The sequence below is a fragment of the Pinus tabuliformis genome, chromosome 4_2 (assembly GCF_031772625.1).
Source record: "Pinus tabuliformis cultivar Carrire ecotype Pingquan chromosome 4_2, CPIR1, whole genome shotgun sequence".
Taxonomy (NCBI): Eukaryota; Viridiplantae; Streptophyta; class Pinopsida; order Pinales; family Pinaceae; genus Pinus; species Pinus tabuliformis.
This window is the reverse complement of record NC_142304.1, coordinates 736637718-736646538: the sequence shown is the minus strand read 5'-3', so window position 1 is coordinate 736646538 and position 8821 is coordinate 736637718.

Here is an 8821-nt window from a genome sequence, read left to right as displayed (position 1 = left end):
AAACCCCCTACTGATTGTGCTAACTAGATTGTTAAGATGGCTAAAAATGTTGTTGTGAAAGAAAATTTTGTTGTTGTATATGGTTTTCTTCCTATTTTTGCACTTATATTTGAGGCTAAAAAATAAAATTATACACCTTTTTCTCAGAGGAGTTTACCTAGGAATGATAAACTTGGTACTTATGCATTTAGATCATTTTAAAAATAATGAGAAAGGTTGAACCATTGACCAATTTTGATCATTAATATCAATTGTGGTTGGATTGATGGAAGGTCATTGAATCATTGAAGATATGGTTATGGACTTCATACCATTGGGTCTCCTCAGTTATGTAGTCATAAAACATCCATATTATTTTTTGTTGATTTTCGTTGCTCATAATGTCATGTTTTAGTGTAGGAGTTTGATGACGATACAAGTTGTTGATTCCTCCTCCTCCCTCACTTGAGTTATTGATACGATATGAGCTTTTTATTTTGATGTAGAACAAATGGATGCAAATATAATAGTCTGACACTATGATTCGCAAGAATAAATCTACATGAAGTAGCAAGAAGTTTTTGTTGGTAAAGGAAAAAAAGAGTTGGTATGCCAGCTTATAAAGTCCTTGTATGGGTCGAAGCAATCACTAAGGATGGGGTTTTAAAAATTTGATTCTTATATATTGGGACTTGGCTTCACAAGGAGAAAAGTGGATTACTATGTGTATTTCAAATTAGTTGGTGTTTGTATTTTTTATATAGTGTTGCAGGTGGATGATATGTTGTTGATTGGAAATGGCAAGGAAATCATCCATGAAGTGAAAACTCAAATGGTCTCTAAATTTCACATAAAACATCTTGGTGCTGCAAATTTAATTTTGGGCATGAAAATTAAAATCAAATCAAAGGAAATATTTTGAAACAATATTACATAGGTTTAATATGTAGGAATGTAAACTAGTAAAGATCCCCACTACTATAGGTGTAATGTTATATGTAGAAAAGTGTCCCAAGACACAAAAACAGGTAGAGGACATGTCGCTTGTTCCATATTCCAATGTGGTTGGAAGTTTGATGTATGCAATGGTATATAATACACTGAACATTACACATGAAATGGAGAAATGAGTAAGCATATGTCAAAATCGGGGAAGGAGCACTAAACAAAAGTAAATAGGGTTTTCAAGTACTTTTGTGGCATGAATGGTTATGGGTGTAATAAAAAGGAAGCATTTGATTGTACAAAGCATTCGACATACATGACTTTGCTGATGCAAACTAGGTTGGAGATTTGGATTGTAGAAGATCAACAAAAGTGTATGTGTTTAACCTATTATAGGAGAAACCAGTTGGATAAACAATAGATAGTCTATAGTGACACTCTCAAGTATAGAAGTAAAGTACATGACAACCACTCATGCAAATATGAAAACAATATGGTTATAGAGATTTTGTTTAGGTATTGGGTTAGTACAACACGTTATGAGAATAGATTATGATAGTCAAAGTGTAATCTTCCTAATGAAGAACACAATGTATGATTCTAGGATAAAGCATATTGATGTTCAATATCACTTTATGAAATATATGGTTGAAGAAAAAAAGTGTTGTTGGGGAAGTTGGATACGTTGATGAATGTTGCACACTCATTAATAGAATATATGGGCACTGAGAAATTCTCTTGGAGTAGAGAAACAATGGAATTATTTACTTGAATTTTTTATCATGTACCACTATCAGTCTATGTGTGTAATGGAAAAAACAAGTGGAAGAATGTTCGGTATGCGTTATATTATTTTCACAATTACCTCCATGTGTTGTACATTGCATTAGATATAGTGGAGCAAAAAATCACCTATGTCGAAAAAAATCACCTATGTAGTTCCTTTGAAAAAAAATTGTTATTTTTTACATCCATTTTTTGTGCTATTCAACACATGGTTTTTCCTTTAGTGATTTTGTGGTGTGTGGTGGTTTAGCCCTTGGTTATGTAGCTTTGGTTAAAGAACTGTGATTGTGTTCTAATTCATGGTAAATGGATTATATATATATATATATATATATATATATATATATATATATATATAAGATTTATTTATGTAATATAAAATTGTAGCCTCCATATTAGTATAATATCCAAGTTCCTCTTGACCTATTATGAGATTTACTTTTTTTTCAAAATAATGAAAAGCTTACAACACTAAGGACTAGCCATGTAGTATTTGTTGTACAATCTCAAGACCTTTCCATGCAAAAAACTTCTTCATGTGTAAATAAAATTATGTCATTTCAAATGACATGTTGATGGTTTATAAGGATGAGAGTTCCACTCTTACTAAATAACTTAAGGTTTTGAGTCATTAGCCTATATACTTATATTCAAAGAAAATCATTAATAAAAAAATAATTTTAAATTATACCAAAACTTAAAAAAAATATGTTTAGCTTTTAATTAATTATAAATACTTTTTCATTTTTTGGTGAGTTAATTCACTGAGATCTAAACCTTAATTTCATAATTTACAAAATACTACATAACATGATAATAATTGCTAATTAAGAAGCCCCTATAAACTTAATCATAAAAAGTTCTACACTCATACTACAAAACTAAATTTTAGCATAGATAATATCCATTTCAAATACTATTTTAGCAACTCATTTCACTCCATCTTATACAGTATCATCATCGACATCGTGCTTTTGGGAATAGTCAAATATATGACACCGAATTAAACACTTAGCACAATCAACATATCTTCATGACCACTAAAATATAAACAAGGGCTACATAGTAGCTAGTACCTTTAGCTTAGCTTAAATATTGCTTAATTAAACTAAGAAACAATAAACATAAAAACTTCATCACAAAAATAAAACAACTAAGTAAATATTATAATGTAACTAATATTATTTATATTAACATATATACACTTTAACTTTTTTTTTTTTAAATCACTATTTAAAACCAACCGAACTATAAATATCTTCTTATAATGCACACTTACCACTAAAATATAAATATTAATATTGATGTTGATGGGCGCACTTTCTTAAAATGATATTTTCCTTTGGAATCCTCTAATATCTACGTTTAGTCACGCTCACCCATATTGTTTCATAATTAGTACATGGACAAAAAGGAAAACTCCACTACTTTTGTGGGGCCCAACTAAACCACACGTTGGGAAATTGCTACATAGAGCAAAAGTTCAATATGGTGGCCAACCTAAAACACACAACGTTAGTCGGTGGAACCGTTTATATCAGAAAAACTGCTGAGCGCGTCGAGGAAAGGGAACCGTTGTCTCCAACAGGTGTAAACAAATTCGTATTAATAACACTACTTTTGTGGGGCCCAACTAAACCACACGTTGGGAAATTGCTACATAGAGCAAAAGTTCAATATGGTGGCCAACCTAAAACCACACAACGTTAGTCGGTGGAACCGTTTATATCAGACAAACTGCTGAGCGCGTCGAGGAAAGGGAACCGTTGTCTCCAACAGGTGTAAACAAATTCGTATTAATAACTGTTCTAAATTATTATTTTATTTATGTATGATTTTATACATGGTTTTAAGTAAACCATCATTGCGCAAACAGTTCACTGCGGGAAAGATATTAAAAAATATATTTTAATAGTGAAAAAGTATAATATCTCATTAATTAAAAAAAAATCAATTGATTTAATAAATTTGATAGAATTATAATTTTTTTTTCGCTGACATGGGAATTGGTAACTGGGACAGTCTCGCAACTCGCGTAACACAGGTTCGATTCTGGCCGCTGTCACTATAACCGCTAGGAGAGTGCGTCCGCCCCTCTCCAAAGCTCCGGGTTAGTATGGGGATTTGAACTCGTGACCTTCAGTATGGAGCCCGCATTGCAAACGAACTTCACGACAATGTCATTACCAACTCGCCTACCCTATGGAGCTAATATAAGTATAATTTAATAAATAAATAAAAATGTCATTTTTCCATAATTTGGTGATATTAGTGTGTTTTTTTGTTATTGAAACTATTTTTGTGAAAGTATAAATGAATTTAATTTGAAAACTTTTGGATGCTTGAATTTCCCAAACGAAACAATTTAAAATTAGGACTCTTAAATTCTCTACATGATGTTATTAATTTGATAAAAAAAAAATCAATTTTATCTATTAATTAGACGATGCTATATATTATAAATAATTTTGGGGAAAAAATTCATTCTCTATAATTACATGAAAAAAATTTAAATTAAAAAATATAAAATATGTTAAAGAAAAATGTTAGAAACAAATTTATTATGAGTCTTTAATAAAATTATATATATATATATAATGATAATGATGGTTAATATATATATATATATATATATATATAATGATAATGATGATTAATATTTATTAATATTTATAGGGGCTATTAAACTTTAAAATGGTAAGAGATTAATTAAAATTCTTTAACATATTATTTATATGGTAAAATACAGTGAGAGGTGTGTTACCAAGCCATCATAGTTTTGTTGAGTTAAAAGGTCGAGAATATTGGTAGTGTGATAGATATTTTGAAAGTTAGATTGAATGTGAGTATAGGATGGACAATCTAAAAGAAAGTGGTTTTCGTCTTCAACTCTCTTACAATCACACGTGACTTTCTTTCATCCTATCCCATGGCATTGTTAATGTTAGTATTTTCTAGTGCCCACTTTTCCAACGAGCTAAGTGTTTTGAGTTGTTGTCTTAAGTAGGAGTTCTTATTTACCTATTTGTCATAGTTATCTTTCGCTGAAACTGAGCCTCCTCCACTGCTATAAATGAAGGACTTCTCTATTTATTTCTGATATATTTTGAGTAATATCAAACACTCTTACACTTACATGGTATCAGAGCAAGAGTTTCCTTCCATGTTGAATTTTAATTTTTATTTTTTTAGATATATTTTAATAAATCTTAATGAGATTTTACTTATAAAAGTGTATTTATCTTTCATTTCTTGCTACTTGTTTTTTAGCATTGTTGCCGAAAAATTGTGGTCATGTTGAGACCTTGGGTTGGGGCACATAGGCCAACGAAGTGTCCGTCATAGTCTAGCATAGCGCTACCATTTTCTCATTACTCAAGAAGAATAAGGCGTCTCACCCTAAGTGCACCACGAAATTACATGGTTAAGTGATTGGATCCAAGCATCAAGAGAAATTGCATAAGGATACAAATACTCATTAAACTAATAATCGTTGCAGAAGATAACAACTAAAGCATTCAAACGAATAGAGAATTGAAAAATGCATTCAAAATAAAATTTTAAAAGGGGTCACATAAAACCAACACAAATATTCCATCAAACATCCATACAAATTCCTCTTTCATTACGTTCAGTCAGCATTACATGATTACATTCATGCTTAGAGGGCTTCTCAACAGGTTAGGACTAGAGAATATAGTCCAGCCTATGGCCAGGTCGTTACAGAATCATGTGGGCTTGATATGCTCTGCGACAACATTTTAGTATACTCTCTTCTCTATCCAATTCTAGCTTTTCCTTCAGCCTTTTAAACACTGGGCTCACCTCAACAGTTGATTTCTCTCCTTGGATGCTTCAATATTTCCTTTTTGGTTGGCTCTACTTCTCGGTTACGACTGGTTCCTATACTGTATAATAAAAGTTTTGGCTTGGTTGTGATTGTGTGTGCCCTGATTTCCTTTCTCGATCTTTCACAATTGCCATATTTTAGTGGATTCCTCCCCTTCCTCAGTTTCCTTCTCCACGACTTTCCATCGGTCGCCTTTGGTAAAAATATGGTCAAGAAAACAAAACGCAACAAAAATTTGTCCCCAAAATGAAGGACCCAACAAGCCCCGACCACAGTTCATTGACTCATCCTCAAGTCAATTATTTGTTGGTGATGTTGGTGTTTCTTGTTGTTGTAGTGCTCTTACCAGTGTTGCTCCTCCTTGGCTTGTTCCTTCAAATGAAGGACTGAACTATGGGATAGATTGTATAGCTGCAATTTTGGATTGTGCATACTGAGTAAGAGTCGTGTCCCATGGACCTGTGAGAGTTCTTGCATTGATCGATGAACTTTGTTGTGAGTTCAACTGTTTGTTGAGCAAGTCATGTCATCAAGAGGAAATTCCATTGAGTTTTTACCTCGATGTTTATCAACTGGAGCTTTTGGAAGTGGCCCTGTATTGGTGGCTTAAGGTCACGGAGAAGAGTTTTTGTATTACCCAATTCGTCCTCAATTTTCTAGATTTGGTTTTCGAGGAAATCCACTTGTGAGAGTCACCATGGCTTGGCTGAAGAGTTGATTAGCTTGTTAGCACAAGGGGATAAACAGGTTGGATTTTCTTCACAAGGTAGCTTGACTAGTCTCAATCTTGAGCTAAGAGTTCTTTAGATTCTCCCATATCCCGGAAGAAAGAGGCTTTTAGAGAAGTCCCTAGACTGCTTATTTCTCTCCTCAGATACTCTGCTCTTTCCTTTTTGGCTAGCTCTATTTCTCAGCTGCGACTGGTTCCTCTACTTTTTAATAAATGTTTCATCTCGATTGTGACTATGTATGCTCTGATTTCCCTACCCAATCTTTCGCAACTGCCAAATTTTAGCAAATTCCTTCTCCTTCATTGGTTTCCTTCTCCGTGACTTTCCATCAGTCACCTTCTACCAAAATATGGCGAAAACACCAAAATGTGACAAAAAATTATCCCCAAAATTAAGGAACCAACAGAAATTGCATAATCACATTTTTTGGATTCATATATGTAGATATGTTTCCTAAATGACTAGATATGAAAGGAAAAGGATGTATTTGTTGTATGGTTGTATATTTGAAGCAAGAACCAGTCACCTTAAATTTCACCAATAGCTTTTTTTCGGTAACCCAAATTTTGAACATGTTTTTTTTGTGGCCTCTCTCAATGAAGATGTTGGGCATGCTAGGAAACTCTAATGATCTTATCATCATTACGATTGTTGGGACGATTTCCAGAGTGAACTAGTGGTGTAATCCATTGTTGTGGAATCTATGGGTGTAATAGTTTATGAGGTTCGTGGCTTGACTCTTGGTGTAAATCGTGTTGCTTCCTTAGCTCGAGTTTTCTACCCATTTCTTTAGTTGCACATGGATCACCCCAACGAAATTTTGAAAATTTAAGAATTTATGGTTAAAGAAAAATGGGCTATAAAGAGTGAAAATTATTCACACTATGATGGAGCACAAAATCCTAAGGTTATATCTAATACTAAATAGATTTTGTCTTCACTATGCACATAGGTCATGGAGATATATATTTTATTTGTGGTTTGGGGATAGAGTTTGAGAAAAATGAGTAACGATCGCCACTTCTTAGAGAACTAATTTGACAAATATCTGTTGTCTTATCGCTCACATTTCAGTATTTGCAGGCTTCACAAGTAACATGTGGTATTTTTCTTTAGATGAAGCTGGCATTGCCACCTTTAAATACTGGTAGATTTTTTTAGTGGTGGCTTATAGGAATCAACGACAGGTTTACAATTTCATACTTTCCATGTGATGATTTTTTCTTTTGGTTTTGATTGATGGTGAGGGGATAGCTTGCATCCCCTTGTGGTGATTAAATAAACCAATTTTAGATCAATTCATCCATCAACCTTGTTTTTCCATAATTTTGTTTTCATGGCTAGTGGAAACACATTTTCCAACTTAGTGTTATCAAAATTGGAAAAAGATTGTAGGAACTTTGTGAAAAGTAGGAAACTAATCAAGTTTTTAACTCGATCCTTCACTTGCAGTTTAGTGTAACTATCAATCAAATAATGCAACATTTTCAAATTGTTCCAGTCTTTTATCATTGAGAAAATCAAGAAGGTTGATAATATGGACTCAACCATGTGGAAGTATTTCCAAAATATTGTATATGAATTTTAGAAAAATACTGGCCTTATTGATGATTTGAAGGAGGAAGATAAGTCTCTCTATGATTTAGAAAGTATTATCTTGAAGAAACAAATTTGCAGGTTAGACCATCAAAATGGTCAATTAATAAGTAAGTTTGCTTATTTAAAATTCTCCATGGAAATGCTTCATGAAGAAGTCCTCCATGGAAATGCTTTTTAATATCAAACTTTGAAAGAAGATCATGGTGCATTATTGCTATGGTTGACTAAGAAAAATGATACTATTCAGTACTTGTGGGAGTGAACACAAAAAAATTGAATAGTAAGTCAATTTCCTACATAATTCTGAGAAGGATTTTGTTGTTGTTGAGCTACCAAACTCACCTACTTCCACCCTTCATGTTGTTGATTGTTTGAAGGCTAGTGTTGATGATTATAACTCATCACCTTATCTTATTACACCCAACTTCGAAAAACAAATTATCGGTATTGAATCCTAACTATTAAGCAAAATGGGATATATCAAAGGAATACTTGGGAAAAATGGACATAGAAATTATGTTCCTATTGCGTCTAAAGTATAAACATCTAAATCATGGCTTGGATATTTTTTAGTTGCTCCCTCACTTCCTATATATGATCGTTTGAAATATGGAAAGGTGTATGAGAAGGTGTATTTTGTTGTAGGTGGAGTTTAGATTACATTTCTAGAAGAGAAACCCCCCGCTGATTGTGCTAACTAGACTGTTAAGATGGCTAAAAATGTTGCTGTAGAAGAAAAAGTTGTTGATGTATATGGGTTTCCTCCTATTTTTACACTAATATTTGAGCCTAGAACATAAAATTCTATGCCTTTGTCTCATAGCAGTTTACCTACGAATGATAAACATGGTACTTATGCATTTAGATCATTTTAAAAATAATGAGAAAGGTTGAACCATTGACCAATTTCTATCATTAATATCAATTGTGG